This window comes from Cibotium barometz, chromosome 31 (assembly GCF_041138505.1).
Source record: "Cibotium barometz isolate CiBa-2024 chromosome 31, ASM4113850v1, whole genome shotgun sequence".
Classification (NCBI taxonomy): domain Eukaryota; kingdom Viridiplantae; phylum Streptophyta; class Polypodiopsida; order Cyatheales; family Cibotiaceae; genus Cibotium; species Cibotium barometz.
In genome coordinates, this window is record NC_141076.1 from 13,842,822 (window position 1) to 13,861,665 (window position 18,844).

An 18,844-nucleotide genomic window follows, 5' to 3' on the forward strand; every position below is an offset into this window, starting at 1 on the left:
AAGCTTAATTACTTTTCCAAATTTTCTACTTGGCTTGTAATATAAGTATAGTTATAGAGACTTATGGTAAGTCTAACACTTTCGGCTCACTTAGAAGTCTCTAGAACTTAATGTGTTTGCCATTACACAAAATTTTTAGGTGTTTTAGTTAAAACCATTGAAGCACGACCGAGCCATGAAAAAATACATTGAATTTTTTCCCCAAAGAAATCATTATTAATTATTTAAATTATTCATTTAAAAATATTAAAGAACACTTTCGGCTCTCACTTAGGAGTCTCTAGAACTCAATGTGTTTGCCATTACACAAAATTTTTAGGTGTTTTAGTTAAACCATTGAAGAATGACTGAGCCATAGAAAAATACTCCCCAAAGAAATCATTATTAATTATTCATTTAAAAATATTAAATGAGAAATAAAAGTTAAAAAAACAGAGGATTGGAAAAGGTGATTAAAAAACTAAGTTGTCATCCTCACCATCCCTTTGAATGAATTTGATGTATGTTGTAAATTAACACTCGTATTTTTACTCCTTTACTATGACGTACTATGTATGATCTAACTTAAATGTATGATGTTTGATGTAAATTAAATCAACACTCATACTTTGGCTCCTTTACTATTTACAATGGTAATATAGCACCATGTTTTAGAGTAAGATGCTTCTCTCAAGTTTGAGACCTTTTAAAAAATCTCATGTTCATCATTGTGTACATCTAAACTAAGATTAACAACACCCAATAAATTTCTGTGCCAACCAATATTGATGAAAATGCATATACTCATTTATATTTTATAAAAAGAAACTATAGAGGCATGCTTTATGCATGACTGAGAGGCTTAAGAAGTCTTAATATATCTTCTAAGTTTTTTCATCCATTTTATTAAAATAATATATATTGTCATTTATCTAGGATCAAAACTTTAATCTCTTTAGAAAGTGTTTTTCAATAGATCATGGATTTCCAAAATCATGGGTGCTATATTTCCTATGATCCTTTGGTTTTGGAAAGCTATCATGGAAACTAGGCTCGTCACGTGTTGCTAATGTGCTTCAACCAAAGGCACTCTAATATAGTCCTAATGTGAGAAGATTGAGAACACAAACACATAAAGCTCTTATACCTCTCAATGAAGTTTTCATTAAAACATTTTTCAACTATAATTGACACCTTAATGCATAAAAATCCTAATTTTGCTATAATGCACTAAGATTTAAGAAAGATTAAAAAAAAATAATTCAAGTCTTCTCTTAGAATAAAGATTCATTATGGCACCTTCTTCCAAATAGTATGATCAAATTTAGTGAACTTTGCAAATCTATAAGAAATAATGTGTTAGATATCAATGCTTACACATAAATATTTTACCCTCATGTTTTAATGAGTGAGCAATGGATATCTTATCTATTCACTGCCCAATAGTGATTCAGTAACCTGCTAAAGAAAAGCTGGGGTAGACTCGGGAGCCATCACATGACTCACCATTTTATCCCAAATTTTTTGTTTCTAATACACATATAGTAAAACTTCTTCAATACATCAAGTTCAATTCATACTCATCATCATCGATATAGATAATGTAAAGCTTTACAAATGCACAAAAATAGACAATTGTAGTTCACACTGCAAATGTCATAATTCTATTACAATACTTGGAGAAATTACATAAGTGTATGAGTCCGAAAAGGTCATATATAAAATAAAGCATAATGAAAATATATGGAGTAAGGGGCTACATTCAGGGGTATACATCTCATGCAGTTTGATTATTACTATCCCTTGCATCTCCACACTCTTCTCTCACATTTACATTACTTCTTGCTTGCACATTTGCACTACCATTTGTAGTAACACTGTTTGTAGTAACATGATAAAACTAACACAAGTGTAAAAAGAAGTTAAAAAAATAAAGAGGTTATGGTTTTAGGAATGTACTTACTTAACATGCTTGCCAAGCATGGCCTCTAGAAATAACAATCCATCCTTTGTCTTGTACCCTTTCAAACCTCATTGTAATGAAAAATCATATTCGTCTTGCATAGGGAGGAAGTCCACTGCTTCAAGCTATGGACATACAAATAAATGAGGATTGATTTTATGTTGTTCTTTAAGGTAACCTTCTTTTCTTAAAAGATAAGTTACAATTTGAGGCAATATACTTACAGGATTATTGGCATATCTACTCCTCTTTCACGTGTAACATCACGCTGCTAAATTATTTGCCATCTATTCATGCATAAACATAAATAGGATAAATCTCTTATTCATGCTGCATAAAGCATATATATGTATGCTTAGGTAGCTATCGACATGCATTGGAAGCTACCAGTGTATGGCCTAGGTAGCAATTGGCATGCACTAGAAGCTCCTAGTACATTCCCAGTTTATGCTGGACTGGGACAATGCTTGGAGAGCAAATTTTGGGAGGTAAGGTACTTAAAATGAGATCAAGCAAATAATAGAAAATACGCTTGCCCTTAAATTAACCCAGTATAACTTAAATTAATATAAATTAGTCTAATTAATCAAAATTAATCAAAAATATGATGAAATGATAAACAAATGATCTTTCCATACTTAGAGTGATCCAATTTATTTTTCCATAGATGTACCATTACAAGTACACTAGTCCCTATAGGTTTTAGATGATTCACATCAAAAATGTAATTTTACTAATTAGATTATTAATATTTGCAGGCGTTCTGATAGTCTGGAAGAATTTAAAAAAGAGATCATTAAAAATCCAACCATTGGATTTGTAATTTTTACTAACCACCACATTATACTAATGTCTTAGTATCTACCCACTCTTTTGATCTACAAGATTGAGGATTTTAAGTGGTAGCTATTGTGGGTACAAAAAGTGGCGTATATTATAACACTTTAAAGACCTTGAAATATTTAAAGAAAATAGACAAATATCTTAAAATTTTCTCAAAAAATCAAGTTAAGCTCCATATTATGTGAAGATCTAAGGTACAAAGTGGGAATCTTATATGAGTTTATATGTAAAAGATATTAGCATTTTATGGAATTAGTTCAAATTTGGGACAGGGTGTATACATAGACTTTGTACCTAAGAAAATGAGAACTTTTGACTATGTAATGCTTAATCAAATTATGCAACTATATTTCCAACTTTGAATATGATGTTCCAACAAAGAACTTGAAACGAAATTCCTTCATTTACTAGGAGAGATTAGCCAACAAATGCCTATTTTTTTACTGTTTACAGGGTGCCTGAGTGGACAAAACTGGGCACCCTGATCTTGCAACCACCCAGCAGCACATGACATGCATTAAGAGCTACTGATAGGCCTTGAAAGCTACCAGCATGCCTTGAAAGATATTGACATGCCTACGTACATGCATTGGAAGCTACTGACATGCCTAGGTATCACTTGGCATGCATTGAAAGCTCCTAGTGCATGCCAATACACCTTGCATGCATTGGAAGTTATGGAAGCTACCGGCATGCACTGGAAGCTCCTAGTGCATGCCAATACACCTTGCATGCATTGGAAGTTATGGAAGCTACCGCGGCATGCACTGGAAGCTCCTAGTGCATGCCGATAGCGGTGGACATGCATTGGAAGCTCTCAACATGCCTAGGTAGGAGCTAACATGTATTCAAATCTCCTAGTGCATAGCTCCTAGTGCATACCATAGCACCTGACATGCAGTGGAAGCTACCAGCATGCTTCGGTAGCACCCGACATTCATTGGAAGCTCCTAATACATGTTGGTAGCACCCGCCGACTTGCAAGCTATTGATGCATGTCTTGGAAGCTACCAACATGCCTTGAAGGCTATTGCTGTGCCTTGGAAGCTCCTGGTAGCAACACCCAGCCTACGTTGGTAGCTATCCTCATGCCTTGGAAGCTCCTAGCCAATGCTGATAGAACCTGGCATGTATTAGAAGCTCCTAGTGCATGTCAATAACACCCACCATGCATTAGAAGCTACTTGTGCATTAGGAGGCTACCAACATGCACCAAGAATGTATTGGAAGCTCGTGATGCATGTCGGTAGAACCTGGCATGCATAAGGAGCTACCCAGGCATTAGAAGACTACCGGCATGCCTAGGTAGCCTGACATGCACTGGAAGCTCCTAGTGCATGCCGATAGCACTAGGTATGCATTAGGAGCTACCGGTTCATATCAATAGCTACAAACATGCCTAGGTAGCCTGACATGCACTGGAAGCTCCTAGTGCATGCCGATAGCACTAGGTATGCATTAGGAGCTACCGGTTCATATCAATAGCTACCAACATGCCTAGCTATACCAGCATGTATTAGAAGCTGCAAGGTAGAAAGTGGCATGCATTGAAAGCTACAAACATGCTTAGGTAACTACCAGCATGCCTTGGAAGCTACCTAATGTTAGAGTCCGGTCAAGACCCGATACTTACATGGTTTCGGATCACCTAGTTGGCTCTAGGGGAGCAGGGACTAATGCAATTGTTCCCAATGTAATAATCTAATGCTAGGACGTAGAGCTACCTGTCTTCCGAAGCGCAAGGAGATTAATGTGTTCGGGAGAAGAGTCGAAGGATGTTCTAGAGGAACCACCAACTTCACATGCTACTTTTATCAACAACCCAAACATACCAAAGCCAAATGTGCCATGAAGAAAAAGCATGATGAAGAAAGACAAGTGGAATTGATGTAGCTCTAGGAAAATCCACCAAGTACTAACATGATGCAAGCAGAGGACACACAATTAGAAATTCATGACATCCTAGCAGTAACAAGGGCTAAGGCAAGGGAATCGATTGTGGTGATGATAACTCCGCTTGGTGATCAAGGCTCATGCAAAGGCCACAAAAAGGCAGCTGTGCAGGAATTCTCACTAATGAGTCAAGACTGAGAAACAGCTACCCTTCATGGGCTAGTAGGATTGAACTCGAGAAAGGAGAGAAAATAAAAGGAATAATCTCTATAATAAGGAGGATACCAATAGAAAGATGCTTACAAGGATAAGGAAGAGCTTCATGAGTGGAAGAAAAGGTTTCCTTGAGGGAAGAAGACCATATTAGGGAGCTCATGAAAATCCCAATTCCCGTTTTGCAAGATAAAAAAATGGGGCCCACGGTAAAGCCTTTTAATATTTTGTCAAAACCACCTCATGTGACATATCATTGGAAACCTCTCGAAGAGTAGGTTCTAAATCCACATCTTCCAACAAATTTGGAATTGGTATGCTCAAGATAGACCAAAAAGTAGATTAAAAAGAAAATTCCCAAAGTATTGGGATTTTCCCAATCTCCCTAATATGGTCTTGGGAAGTCTCACCTTTTCGAATAACCCTAGGCAGAGATGATGAAAAGCGAATAGAGGAGACACATAATAGAAGCCTCAATTTCTCTCATTAATCCATGTCACCAAATGTTGAGAAGTTTCATATCCGACTTTATTCTCCTTCACCAAAATCCGTGTACACACATAATGATATATTCACGCATAGCATAACCAAGTACTAATGTTCACACACACTTGGTTTGTTGGGCACAACCATTATTTTCTAGGCACTACTAGGTGTTGATAGCGTAGTGGTGATGGAAGTACTAGTGGCAATAGGCAGAGCAGAAACACAACGCACGATGTGAGCACCACCCCGATAGAACACGTGTGAAGGTGGTGCCGTTACCAATATCAAGAAGGCACTATTTAAAAAGGATGACCAACTAATGCAGAAAAAAATGATGCTAGGATTAGAGGCATGCTGAGAGAGTAGTGTGAGCCGACTTACTATTAGTGTGACGAAGTGTAGTTTTGTAAACCTTCATCATTAGTTGACACTTGTTTCATAAAGCTTGTAGCATGTAGAATCTGGAAAGTGTTCATCTGTGCTAGGTACTAGTTCTATATCACTGTGTAATCTATCTTAAATGAAATCAAGAAAACTCTTGCCATTGCTTCTCTCATTTGTGTCGCATGTTATTCTGGGGTGTTTGTGTGTGTTATGTTTCTGCTTAATGGTACATGATGTGTAAGAGAGAGTGTGTGAGTGTGATGCAGAATAAGAGTTGGGAAACATTGTGTATGAGCCTCTCCAATTGAGCGCAGTCTGTAATGTTCCTCATGACCACGTAAGGGTCGGTGTTTTGAATCCAAAATTTTTGGCAGGAGTCTACTCGTCTCCCATGACATTGTCTGACTAGTCTAATACACCAGACTATTGTCCTGCCATTTCGCTATTAGGGAAAACATCAAGAAATAACTGGAAATCTTGTTGGGGACTAAGACCTCTGTTGGAAACAATCTCTACTAGGTATCACTCTACACCAATAAGCAAGGAGAGTGAAAATCCATTTCAAGCAAACCAGGATGAAACTACAGCATCATGCAAGTAATTTTCTAGAAAAATTAACATGAAGAGCTTTTCACCAAAAGATTGGACCAAATTCAAGAATATTTCATGCACGTTCATGAATCTAAAGAGGGTAAAAAAGTAATGCCTACAAAGAGGCTCTCTAGGAAGCGCGCACACAGTGAGTACTTTGCACCCATAACCAAGAAGACAGTCTGAAAACATCTGTTATCCAGCATGAGCAAGAAGTAGCATAAGAACTTAGGTAGAACTTAGACAAGGAAAAGGAGTGCCAAGAGAGAGAAGTAGTGTAAAATCTAGCTTCGGAAGATTTAGAAAGGGTGGAGCAACCAAACCAAGAAGAATAAACCTCTGGAAACGGTTCAAGGACGTCATGGCATGATTAGCCAAACATTTCCTAGTGTTCTCTGCTGGTGATGATAAAGGTGAAGATATGTATTTTCATATGAGGAGGTTTGAGCAATACTAGAAGGTGGCCAGACCTCGGGATTTAGAAGAACTAGAGTTGAGTGAAATCTATAGAGATGCCTAAATGAATACCTTCAAGGACAATGCCATGGAGTGGGTGTTACGATATCAATACAACCATTTGTAGACCTATGAAGAATTCATGATTGCCTTCTTGGGGATATTCCACAAGATAAAGTCTATAACTCAACTCTCTGATCAAATGAGAGAGCTCTGACAAGAGAACATGGATGTGAAAGCTTCAACAAACAAAACTTTTCTGCTTGAGATAGAGAGTAGCAGAGCAAACCCAACCCTTCATACAAATAGTTGTCGATTGGTTTGTACAAGGGATTAATAATTCGAGGAATTGGTGGAACTGTCCAAAAGGGAAAAAAAAGAAGTCCAAAAAGAATACAAGAAAGAAAGCATTAGGAAGAGTGTCAACAACACTGCAGAAGATGACTCGAGTGACTCTTCACAGGACTCTCCATTGGCAAAAAAGAAAGAAAAAAGGAAGAAATCCGGGAAGGTACTAGCAAGTTATAGAGAATTGATGCAACAGATAAAGCAACTGGTGCAAGAAATGAAAAAGGAAAAAGGCACAGTTTTTTGAAAGAATGTTCTTCTCCCAATGCAAGTAGGAAGGTCACCTAAAAAAGGAATGCACTGTGCCTCCAAGTTTCTCTATTTGTAACATGTAAAACCATAGTACATGGAACTATAGATACAACATGAAGAATATAGCTCCTATGGTGAACAACATAGAGGAGGCGGAAAGAAGGCCCCCTAGAATAGGAAGGTATGGGAATAGAGGTCACAAAAATGTTTTTGGGAGATGAGGCCAAGGATGTTCTAGAGAGACCACCAACTTCACATGCTACTATTGTCAACAGCCTAGATATACTAAAGCAGAATGTGCCATGAAGAAAAAGCATGATGAATAAAGACAAGAAGAATTGATGCAGCTCAAGGAGAATCTACCAAGTGCTAACATGATGCAAGTAGAGGACACATAGTTAGAAATTCATGAAATCCTAGTAGTGACAAGGGCTAAGGCAAGTGAATCGAGTGTGGTGATAACTCCGCTTGGATTAGGATTAGGCATCAAATGGGAGCCCATCCAGTTAAACATAAGAATGGCTCACAACAGAGTGGTGGTACCAAAAGGAATCATAAAAAATGTCTCAAAGAGGATTAAACAAGTTGAATTCAAGGTCAACTTAGTAGTGATCACTATAAAAGACCACACCGTGTCTTACCAAGTCTTATTAGGAAGGCCCTGGATGAGACATGGAAGGGTAAAACAAGACTAGGGCAGGAAGAAAATTACCATCAAAAGGGCAAAGTGGAAGCTACATGTAAATTTCAATGATGCAAAGAAACCAGTGAAACCTGCCAAGAGGCGAGTCCTCCATGCCGAAACTTTCAACATGTCAGAAGACTTTGATGATGATGAAGAGACCAAAATACTTCACAAACATCCAGATCTGGTGCCCTTGTACATGATAAATGTAGGGGAAGCAACAGGGCATCATGCATAAATGAAGGGCAGAAACGCAAACGTGGCAGATGATCAAATAAAGAATGCAGAAGAACATTCTCGAAAAACACAAAAATTAAAACTAAGCAAAACATTATAGGAGAAGACCTTAAAGAAATTAAGTGGGCCTGAAATCTAGAGTAAAAATAAGATATCCAAGAAATTCGAGAATGGGTACAAAAGCAAAAGGTGAACTAGGAAAATAATGCTACAAAAGTCACCCCAGACAAGTTACACAAGGTCAATCTAGGGGAAGAAAAAGATGAAAAGCCTATGAAAATCAGTCTGAGCTAGAAGAAGAGTCTAAACAAGACCTAGTATCCTCATTGAAGGAATACCAAAATGTCTTTACATGGTTGTATGAAGACATGGAAGGCATTGACCCTAAATGTTTCCAGCATAGCATCAATCTAAAAGAGGGAGCCATTCTTGTCAGATAGCAAAGTTACAGAGTGAGCCCAAAATATAAAAAGAAAGTCAAAGAAGAAATTTACAAACTATTGAGGGTGGGTTTCATTGTGCCAATAGAAAAAATTGCATGGATATCTGCCATTGTGGCAGTGCCTAAAAAGAATATGAAGATCAAAATATGTGTGGATTACTGCATGCAAAATGCAGGAACAAAAGCCCCCTTTCTGCTTCCATTTACTGACTCCTTGCTGGATGAAGTAGTCAAAAAGGAGATGTACTCGTTTTTGGATGGTTTAATCGGGTACAACCAAGTCAAGATGGCCTTGGAAGATAGGGAAAAAATAGCCTTCATCACGGAGTGGGGTGTCTTTGTGGCAACGGTCATGATGTCTGGCTTTAAAAATGCACCTCGCAACTTCCAAAGAATGGTGCACAAAATCTTTACGACAAATTTCATGAAAGAGTTTGTGGATGATTTGAGTGTGTCTAGAGATAAGGCTAAACACATCTATCATCTGAGGTTATGTTTGCAGAGATACAAGGCTGAAATTGAATCTAGCCAAATGTGCATTTGTAGTAAATTCCGGAACACTATTAGGACACATCGTGTCAACCCAAGCACTGGCCATAGATCTAGCTAATGCTGCAGAGGCCAAATCCAAAATTTTAGCTCCCCAGAACATAATGCAATTTGAAAGATTCCCTAGCAAGTCAAAGGGGTATTCAAGGTTTTTGAAATACTTAGCACATGTGGCTTATCCATTATATGCACTGACAAAAAGGATGTGAAATATGAATGGAGTATGGAAGGTCAGAAGGCATTCCATCGGCTACAGAACGTGGTATCATTTGCACTAGTAATGATGAATTGAGAATGGAATCGGATACTCCATGTTTATGTAGATGCTTAAGATAAGACACTGCGCAACACACTCATATAGGAGAAACAAAAAGGGTACATGCAGCCTATACATTATACCAGCAAATCTCTCACAAGAGTGAAAAAAAAACTAAGGTACAACAGAGTGGGAGGCTCTCTACATAATCTTTGCTATGAACAAGTTCTGGCACTATCTTTCGGTAAAACAAAAATTGAAATTCCATGTGGCTTACCAAACTCTCATCTATCTAGTGAACAAAGCCTTCCTAGTGGGAAAAATGGCATGATAGATTCTTCTGCTTTAAGAATTTGAGTTCACCATTCAGCACACACCGAGAAAAGAAAATGCAATGGCAGAGTTTTTGTCCAAATTAGATACCGAAGAACTTGCTTCTTAGGGTGTGGAAGAACAACTCCCAAATGCTAACTTGTTCATAGCAGCATCAACTAGAGTGGAAGAAAACTCATATTATGACATGATGTAGTTCTTGGAAGATGGGTCTTTTTCAGAAGGATTTATTGTAGATAGGAAGAAGAGAATTTCCCTAAGGAACAAAAATTTTACTATGATTACTAGGAAACTCTATAACATAATCATATAAAAGATACTACACAGCAAGCAGTGTTAAGATAAGCATAATGTGGCATCACCGGAGGGCACATGGGTGGTGAAATAATAGCCCAAAAAATTTTGCAAGGCCCAGGCATGTGGTGGCTGACTGTCATGAGAAATGCCAGCATAGAAGAAAACAATTGTGATGTTTGTCAACAAATGGGTCAATCACGAGATTCTAATAGGTTTCCCATTACACCCATATCACCATTGTCACCATTCATAAAGTGAGCATTGGATTTTGTGGGACCAATCAAGCCACCCACAAAAGGTAGTAGATGTGAATACATCATTGTAGAAGCAACATATTATTTTAAGTGGCTATAATCTAAGGCTGTGAAAAGCAACTCCTCAAAGGAAGTGGTGAAGTTCCTCTTCAAGGACATCATTGCTAGGCATGGGTTGCTAGTGGAAATAATGAGTGGATGATCAAGGGACATATGTCATGAACAAGGTGATGAAGGGATTAACGAAAAGATACATGATCAATCACAAGAAGTCCTCACCTTACCACCCATAGTACAACGGGCAAGCGGAATCCACCAACAAAGTGTTGACCAAGATTCTAACGAAAATCATAAATGCCAACAAAAATGATTGGGACCAGAAGTTAGATGCCACCCTATGGGCATTTCGAATATCATTCAAAGTTGCGATCGAGAAAACACCATTCAAGCTTGTATATGGTTGGGAAGTTGTCATGCCAATGCAATATGTGGTTCCTAGTTTGAGAGTGGCCATTCAACTCTTTAAAAGCGGAGATAATGCAACAAAGAAGGAAATCTTGGACTGATAGGCACCTCAAGCACATATTTTTCGTGAAAGGGAACAATGTATTATTATACAATGCTAAGTTGGGATCTCATCCCGCAAAATTCAATATTTGATGGATAAGACCATTTATAGTGAAAACTCGGTCAGCCAAAATGCTTTCACCTTAGAAAACTTGGATGGAGCACCCTTCCCAAAAGCAGTCTCAATGGCTTCATGATGAAGAAATACAAAGGCCAACTAGTGGAAGCTTCCACCACAAAAAAAAGCAGCAGAAGACTAGGAGACGGTCTGGAAGCATATGTTGTTGTATGATCTCACTAGTAGAGGTGGACACATAAGATGCAAAAAATCACAAAGCTGCGCAAAGGGTTGCTAGACCGCAAGGATGTCTAGGCCGCTAAAGCAGTGATCGCTTTTGACATATCAAATCCCTAACAACAAAAAAGCAAGTGACCAAGCATGCGCTAGCCCAAGCGATCTGACCAATACAAAAGGCCACATAAGCAACCACATGAAAGACAGGCATCATGACATCATTAAAAATCCACTCATAACAGCAAGAAGGGAAGGCAGGAAAGATGCTTTAATAGCATTAAACCAAGGTGGCGGTCATGATGTAAATCGACGGTCACATTAAAATAAAAATGAAGAAGCCAAAAACATGTCAAAAAAGAAAGCTAAAAGGAGAAAGCATCATAAAAGAGAACACAAACACTCACATTCACAATCTTCTCTCTTGCTCGACACACTCTCACCTATCTATAGCCCTTGTTGAGAAAACAACACCATGCTGAAGATGAACAACATGCTCAGGCTTGACAAAAAACCAGAGAAAAGTCTCTGCATACCCTTGTTCATCCAAGACATGAGGAAGAAGCAGAATAAGGAGTGGGCAAGGAGGTGCAGGTTTGAAAAATTTCTGGACTGAGAGTGGGAGGAGCTGAGAAAAGTGTCTGCATACCCTTGTTCATCCAAGACATGAGGAAGAAGGAGAATAAGTATTGGGCAAGGAGGTGCGGGTTAGAAAAATTTCTCGACCGACAGTGGGAGGAGCTGCATGACCCTGACGATGGGGAAAGATTGATTATTTAATTTTTTGAAGCCAATATGGTGCACATGAAGGGGAAGGAGCCGATAAAGATCTTAGAAAATGTAGTGCACCACATGATGGGATTACCCTTGAAGGGAGCCCTCAACACCAAATCTCAAGGCAAGAGTGGATGAAGAAATCCCCAAAACAAGCAACATGCACTAGGTAAAAGATGTGGTAGACGAAACCCAATGGGAAAAATTTATTTTATTCCTGCAGAACATCATGTTCATGGGGAAGCCAAAGGACATGCCCAACAAGAATTACAAATTGTGCAGACTAGTGGAGGCAGCAGAAAAGATAAATTGGTCTGCAATTTACAAGGAAAATCTGGCCAAGAGAGCACCCACCTAGGCTAAAGAGAAATAGGCCACTGTGGTACATGCACACCTAAGGGAAATAGCCCAAGCTACAAGATTTGTGGATTGACAAAGAGGAGACATCTCCGACAAGTAGCAAAACAAAGAAGCAACACGATCCTCGAGAGTTGCCAAAGTAACCTTCAGTTCATTTGAGGATGATATAGATGATGAGGAAGAATGGCAATGGATCACCCAAAAATCCAACAAAAAGAGAAAGAGCATGGTGGATGAATAAACACTACCCAACCCGAAGAGGCCAAGAAAAAGAGGATAGAAGAAGGAAAGGGAGTTAGAGAGAAAAAGAAACAAGAAGTTGCCATTGAGGCTGATAGGAAAAAGAAATCTGATGAAGTAGAAAAGAAAAAGGAGGAAGAAGAAAAGAAAAGGAACGAGAAAGAAGAGAAGAAGAAGAGAGAAGGGGAACAACAAAAAAAGAAACAAGAAGCAGCTCAGAAAGGGAAGTTGCCCGCAAGAACATAAGTGATCATACGAGTGGAATTGCTGCCTTGGGTGGAAGCCTTGGCGCAGAAGGCACAAGAAGGTCCAAGTCACAAAAGGACAAACAATGAGGAGAAGAGATTAAAGGATAAAATTGCCTCCTTTTGTACCCTCACGGGTGTTATGCATTCTTTAAATGGGGAATTTTTGAAAACAAAGAAGAAAGGAGCAACTCAATTGTATAAAAAAAACGCATGATTGGCAAAAGATGTTTCAAGTATTTCCAATTTACTTTTATAAGTGGCATGATGGCCTTTCATTGTAATTACATTGATTTCAATGTTTTATTTTACATAGTTCATTCTTCCCATATGCATTACTAGGTGTGGAGATCAAAAAGTGTGCAAGGCCATCTACAAAATGGAGGCAGTATTGAGGTATGAAAAACTAAAACTCTAACATAGCTTTATTTTAGTGTTGTAATAGTTTATGAGACATGTCATGCTAATTAAATGGACGCAACTCCATCTTAGGTACATAACTTCAAAGGAGATCCATCCATCCACAATTGATGAAGCCCGAGTAATGGCAGTGGAGGCAGTGTGCATGATAGATGAGAACCTCCCAAGAACTATCGTCACTACTTGTTCTTAGTCATAGACCGAGAAACTACAAATCAATTCATATTACCATAGAACTCTCTTCCACAAATTCCATCATAACTTTTATCTGAAGTCCAAAAATGTCTTTGTTCTTAATCAAGCTACAACTTTATAGTACCCATCAAATTTTAAACCACCAACATATAAACATCGCATTTTGTTTTCGAGCATAAACTACACTGCCATGCTACCAATATCATCAGATTCTAGTGAACGTCTTTTTCATAAGCACGTCTTTATATATTCCATGGATCTCCCATCTTAATAAACTACCTGCGATAGGATGATAATAATTTTATAACTGGACTCAATATTTCTATTCCTCACACATTGTTATTTTGACATGAAAATTTGATATCTTTCATTTTCAATTTTGTACATATTTTGATGGTTTCTCAATGGTAATAAGGTGGAAGCTTGTCCAAGAAGATTGCGGCGCCCATAATGGAATAACCGCGTGGTGATACGGCGGCTTGGCGGCTACCGTGATAACAACATTCTATCTTCAAATATAATGGTTTTACTTGATTTAGGGTGCACACATTGTAAATGCCACAAGTATGCTTGATAAATACTTTCGTATCGTAGATAGGCTAGTGATGTGGAAAATAAAAGTGAGCCTTCATGCTCACATGGATTTTATTTGTATTATTAATATAGTATTCACCACCATAAGACTACAAGTTGGGGAGTGTAGAAGGCATGTGGAGGAATGTGTGTAGGTACATAATTGGGAAAGATTCTTCTAGAATGCCTACATGGAAGAGGAGAATTCTGCCATGTGTAAGTGGGATCTCCACCTACATGCCACTTAGACTTGGCTATTATCTCATCACACTTTCAAAGTAAAAAAGTCTTCAATTTAATAATCAATAGAAGACTTAGCCTAAGAGAACAATTGATGGTGACATGTACCCTTATGTCACTGAAGGGTTGAAGATTTTTATGTTGTAATTTGTAACAATGGAAGAGAGGGTGATTCTCCACCTATAAAAGGAGCCCTCCTCTCCCTTTCAAATCAATGAATGAAGCCTCCTCAATTGAGCATTTTGTGTCATTGCCATTCTCTTTTCTTCAAACCCTTATTCAAACACTATCTTTACCTATGAATGTCTCATTTAGCATTAGTTCCTCATGCTTAACCCAATTTTGGACCTCTTTGATGATTCATGATAAGTGGGATAAGGAGTTATTATCTTGGTGGGCATGTGACTTCTCAAGGTAGCCCTTGCCTTATTGCCGCCTTCCTTTGGAGGTACCAATGGTTTTAGCGGTAATGAGCATGTGGAAAGACTTTGGGGAAGGAGATGAAAGGCAAGAGGCTGTGTGAAAATTGAGGTTTCATGCAAAGAGGGGGAAGTGCAATTTAGGTGGTCTAATATCCAAATTTCAACCGATAATTTCATCACTCGGGTATTAGCTTCTAAAATTGATTATATGGCTAGAAAGCTCTTTATATACTCTCTACAATCATGTAACTAATTTCTTAATCCTTTACTTCATTGATGATTAGATATTCTCCAAACGTTGCTGCTAAGTTTTAGGCGAATTTTGGAAGTTTTATAGTCTTGTAGTAAAATGCTCGTAACTTTTCGCTCGGTTGCCCACCTTCAAAAGTTTTTATATAGGCACGAAGCTCTCTTCAAGCTCTACGTACGTATGTAATCTTATTTTGTACAATCTATATGGATTTAAAATTGAAATTCTCTATGTATCTCTATTTTTTTAGACTTTTGGCCATTATTTCTTCTTAATAATGATTAATTTCTCTTAATCTCTTATCAAAAAGCAAATCCCATGTATCTTATTCTCTTGTAAGTGATTGCTATATTCTTTTACTTTAAGATGTTCTGTCCAAATTACCCAATTCGAACGGATGAACCTTACCAACATTTCCCATATGTTTTCATTCACATAATGGTGAGTCGGAAGATTTTCTTTCAACAAAGAATTGCCCTCTTGTTTGGAGCTCCAAGACTGGCAAAAATTCTTGCTTCTCCTGAGCCTTTCATCTTTCCTTCCATGAATTATGATCTCACCTTTGATGTATTTATCTTTATCTTAACCTAGGGAGAGAAAGAGAGAAAGGGAGGTGAGGAGGCTGTGAGGTTCCATACAAGTGTGTTTTGATTCTAAGAAGTGACGGAAGTCAAAACCCCAACTTTGTGTCACATCTTTTGGTGGAGTCGATGGGTAGGTTTTACTTAGAATTATTCTATTTTAACCTCAAGGTCTCGCATGATTAAAGAAAAGTTTTTTTGAAATAAGTAAATTTTTCTTGTTGCTACTCATCTTTTGTTGCAAGATGTTCAACATTCCGGTGTTCCAAGGATCGGAAAGAGAAGACCCGGGGAGTTATATCCGAGAGTTTAACCGAGCATGCTGCTTATTAACGGGTTGGTCTATGAAAGAGAGGGCAGAAATACTTCTAGATTTCTTGGAGGGTGTGACCTTAACTTAGCATCATGAGGCTTTGCCAGAGGAGTCCAAGAATGATTGGGAAAGGTTGACCAAAGCATTGAAGGAGAGATTTGGGACAGTTGGGGAGTCACCAAATGCTTTACTATTGCAATTGGATCAGATTTTCCAAAGGAAAGGAGAGTCAAATTCTACCTTTTCAGTGAGGTATGAAGCCTTGTTCATCAAATATCAACAAGCTGCTTTACATGTTGTTGCTTCTTCTTTTTCACTTTCTATGATTGATTCAACGAGTTCTTTACCAATGGAGCACCTTAAGATGAGCAAGTTTATCATGGCTTTAGATCCTTGCTTGCATGGAAAAGTTCTTAGCAAAGACCCCACTAATTTTATAGAGGCTCTTCATATTGCTTTGAAGAAGGAGGCCACTCTTCATATTGAGTCCACATTCCAAGCTTCTCTGAGTGTGCCGACCCCACCACAAGTAGAGATAGCCTCAACATCTCAGGTACAAGCTCTATCCTTGGATCATAACATTGCACAACTTATGGCACAATTTGCTGATTTGTACTTACACTTAGTCAACCCAAGGCCACCTAGGGTTCCACGAGTTGAGGATAAACCTAGAAATAGAAGTAGTGTCACATGCTATGAATGTCAAGAGAAGGGGCACTATCGCACTGAGTGTCCAAAATTGAGGAAAAGAGAGGATAAAAGTTTTTCAAGGCGTTTGCTTGTGAGAAGGGCTTGTGAAGGTGGGAAGGGAGAAGAGGAGGAGGGCTTGTGAGGGAGAAGATCTTGTGAAGGTGAGAGAGAAGGGTAGGATAAAGGCTTGTGAGGTTTCTTAAGGGAGAAGAGGAGTGGGCTTGTGAAGGTTAAGATAGGGCTTGTTAAGAGAGAAGATCTTGTGAATGGCAACGGGGGGAATTTTAAGGACTTATGAACAAGAAGCATTAAGGTAGCCTCTGACATAGCCAACAAGCAATGAACTCAAGAATACGAAACAACGCAGCAAGGTATTCATTTTTTTCCCATTACGCAGCTACTATAGGCATGGCTATGAGCATGGCAATAGCCGCACCCATAGCCATGTAGTAGAAAAAAAGCCAGAGAGCTATTTTTGGGAAATTCTAGAGACCTTATTCTGTGTTTGATAAAGTGGTATAGAGTGTTCATTCAACCATCGATGCTTTCTTCTTCTGATGATGATGAGGCACCCATGTGAAGTCGGCATGAGTGATTATGCCAAAAGATTACATGTCCATGTGAGAGATGCAATGGAGAAATGATGCGTTTATGACGAATCATAATAATGCACGTGCTAGATTACGACCGATTGGAAGATGTACGACATGCGGCTAGTTTGGTAAGTGCATATATTCTCTATGGCAAACACTTATGCAAATGCTTAAGGTATTCATAAGGTAGTCCATGTTTTTTAGGACAAGGACGAAGAGGGAGTCTATGTCACGTAAAGGATTTAGAGACTTCCGTGAGTCAATTGGGGTAAGCCCGCAGCATCAACATGAGGAAGAAATGCCTCCATCAATGGGACATGACATCGATGAAGATTTTTGCATGGAAGCTGCAACTTTGAAGTATCCATCACACTTTAAACCACAAACATATAAATATCCCATTGCTTTTTCGAGCATAATCTACATTGCCATGCTGCCAATATCCTGAGATTCTAGTCAAGATCTTTTTCGTAAGCATGTCTCTATATATTCCGTGGATCTCCCAGCTGACTAAACTACCTAATGTTTTAGAGATAAGACAGCTGTCTGAACTACCTAACGTTTTAGAGATAAGACGATAATAATTTTATAACTTGACTCTATATTTATATTCCTCATACATTGGTATACAATATGATCCCTATTCATGTCTCGTGTTCACTCCAATATGGGCCCCCACACACTTAGAAAATGATGATGTACTAGCCTAAAAACTGTAGAAGATGTGTTTCTTTTTTTTCCGAGTATCTAATATTGGGTATGTTTGTAACTACACATGTTCCTTGTCTTAATTCGAGCTTCAGGTTTGTGCTTTTCTCTAATGCCCAATCGTAGAGAAGTTATGGTAGGCCTGTAATACTGAGTTAATTGAATACTGTGACTAGACAGAATAATTATCAAAGACAGGGCCATAACTTATTATGCTACTACGAAACTTGAAGTATGTCACATAATTAAGTACAGGATTATTATGCTACTACCAAACTTCAAGTATGTCACATAATTAAGTACAGGATTGGCAGCCTTTTTTCTGAAGCTGGGAACCTTGTTGTATTCATCGTGTGGCACGACCGGTAGAGAGGACAATAATTCTGAGAAGCATCTCAGGTCAATGTTAATTCCAAAGGAAGCCAAGCCAACCCGTGACTGCAGGGCTGTGGAAATGAAAGCGCGACGCTGCACATGGGCACACTGGAGCAATGTCTGATCATGTCAAAGAAGGTGGGCCCATCAACAGGGCCATGTAAGGAGGGTGTTGGCTGATCATGTCAAAGAAGGTGGACCCATCAACAGGGCCATATAAGACGGGTGTTGGCCAGGCAGCCTGCGCAGGGCAACATATCCTTCATGATGGCCTTCCTTCGTCAGCAATGCTGCGTTCTGTTGCCTCTGTTTATCTTGATGCTGTTAGCTATCAGCAGCTCCCATGCAAATACGGTGATTCAAAACGACTCGGGCGATGCCCTCCTGCTCATTCCGCTGGATAGCGCCCCAGCTGGCGCCGTAAGTCTGCCGGCCGGCAAGTCAGTTGAGCTGGCGCCTGAGCAGCTGACGAACGTGATGCTGCAGGACGTGCAAACCGGGGATGAAGCCGGCCCGTTTGACCTCCCCGACGGCCAATCTCTGAA